Here is a 2,551-nt window from a genome sequence, read left to right on the forward strand (position 1 = left end):
TAAAACACAGCAAATTAGAGTTCAAAGGCTTTGCTGGATAACTGATCTTGGTAAACTCCCGTGGAAGCCTAAACTGAATAGTGATAAAAAGGTTTTTAAAAACTTGATTTACCGGCTAATCAATTAGCGTCAGCTATTTCTATGAAGCGATTGCGGACGTGCTTTGTTGGGGACAGAAAAAGTCGTCTATACCAGCATTGTAGACTAGAAGCAAAGAGGCATAGAAAGAAATAATATATACTATGAGTTCTTTTAAAATTACAACGTTTATTGCCAACGAAAAAACTTATTTATTAATCATAATAATTGAGGGGATGTGTGGAATAACGGTATAACTTAAAAATCAACCTTTTAAGAAAAGTGAAAAAAACTTAACAATACAGGTAAAAATAAATTTATAATAATCCTACTTGGTAAGATTTTAGATAGTATGATTCTTTGATAAGAAAAAGTAATAAATTTTATATATACATAATTTTATTAGAAAATGGATGATTTCTTTTTTTTAGTTATACCGTTATTACATAGATCGAATATCAAATATTTTGATTGAGATAATTTATTAAACAAAATAGTAGATACATTAATAACCATTGTTAAATACATTATATTCTATTATTTAGAAATGCTTATAACTATTTGTTATTTCTTTTTGTTATTTTTAGCAATCCTTTTTTTACTACTTTTATCATTTTTAACTTTTTTTCTATTTTTAACAATGGAGTTCTCTGTCTGCTTAGTCGTTTTTGAAACCACTTCAATTCTTTTATTTTTCAGTTCTTTCTGATCTACGACTGTATTGGCCGGGCCACAGCTCAGGGATGGTGCCGGTCAAGATATAGTGCAGAAAAGGAAAAAAGTGGTATTAGAATTTTTAATTTAAATATAAATATCTTTATTTGCAATAAAGATTGTGCAACAAAATTTAATATATATATTTTTTTAGGTTACCTGTACAATTTGGTTGGTGAATTTGGAACTTCGGCGGGATATGTTCTTTCTCCTTGATGTGTGAAAACAAGTGAAGTAAAAAATATATAACAGGTCAATACCGCTTGCCAGTCAAACTGTTTATTTATTCCAGCGATGTTAATTTTTATAGTTAACATAAACAGTTTGACTGGCACTGTCAACCAATATAAGAATATAAGGGCGACCTTTTATGTTTGGAGTTTGGGCTGTTGGCCTAAACATGCCGGCCCCCTTGCGACACGCAAGATCTATTTGGACATATTCCGCCGCTGGTTCGCAGAATTTGTTTAAATTAAGCTTACTTAAAACTATTTTCAGCTCAGGTTCCGTTTGAATTACCTAAAGTTGAACTGTAGAATAACAAATTATAGATGTACATGTTTCAATCTCAGTGGCACATTCATTTTTATTTAATGTATGTATGTATAAAATATGTCATTGCTTATGTATATGCATAAGCAGTATTCAAAATTAATTTTTTTTGTAAAAAAAATTTGTTGTATAAGAAAGGTATTTACAATTCATCAAGGCACTCGTTGGATGGAGGTGGAATGCAGGTGTTTCCACTCTCCTTGCGGCGCGACTTTGATGCGCTTGCTGCTTGCGTCGATTCTTCTTGTCTTTTCCATTGTAGCTATTTTTGAGCGGTTGGAAAGTTTGCATTTCCAATCCGCTTGCGATCACCTCATGTCGAAGTAGAGGACGAAAACGGCGCAGTTGAAAAGTTTTATTTCCAATCCGCTCGTAGAAGATGGGTGGAATGCAGAAGACTCCACTCCACCTGAGGCCTCCGGACGGAAAGCAGACGTTTCCGCTGCAGAGGACTCTGCTTCGACCTCCAATGCGTTAATGGAGAAGGTGTCGCTTTCCTCATCGGTGGTTCTGGTTTTATCGACGTAGCGAGCGTATTTTGGTTGGCGAGCAATTCTGATAAGGTAAATGTGAACTTCACCTTATAAGGGGTTGTTGGTGGAAGCAGGGTACAGTATGCGATATATAAATACGCGATGTCTGTATTGTAATGTAGTATAACTGATATTCATTTGTTTTGCAAATGATACCCTCGGACCCCCAAGACAGAAAAAACGCCACCCCAAACATTAACAGGAAAGATTTTCTCAAACAATGTCTAGTGAACAAATGCGTGGTGGCAACGGCGCGCACCCACGTATTTGGTAAATAATAGTTAAGGCGAAAAAAGGGGGAAGAAAATAAAAACGCCAAAAAGATTTCGTATTAATAAAAAGAATTCACAAAGTGCTTTTATTTATATAAATACAACAAGTGTTAAGAAAAGGTTTAGCAAATGTTGTGGAAAATGATATATATGTGATAATAATTTTGAAAAGTTGAACTTACGTGAACGGGCGATTACGTGTTCCTTTGCTGGCTGCTGGATTAAAAGAGGACGAGACTCTTTTCCACATGAGCCGATGAACCCACGATACAGCCACTTCGTTGGGTTTCCCGGCAACAAAGTTGCTGTACCACGGGCTCACAGCGGTAAACGTCTAAGACACATACGTACTACCACTCACACATGCCTGTGTGTATATCACAAGAATATGCGGGTGGTAGT

The sequence above is a fragment of the Eurosta solidaginis genome, chromosome 4 (assembly GCF_040869045.1).
Source record: "Eurosta solidaginis isolate ZX-2024a chromosome 4, ASM4086904v1, whole genome shotgun sequence".
In the NCBI taxonomy this organism is placed as follows: domain Eukaryota; kingdom Metazoa; phylum Arthropoda; class Insecta; order Diptera; family Tephritidae; genus Eurosta; species Eurosta solidaginis.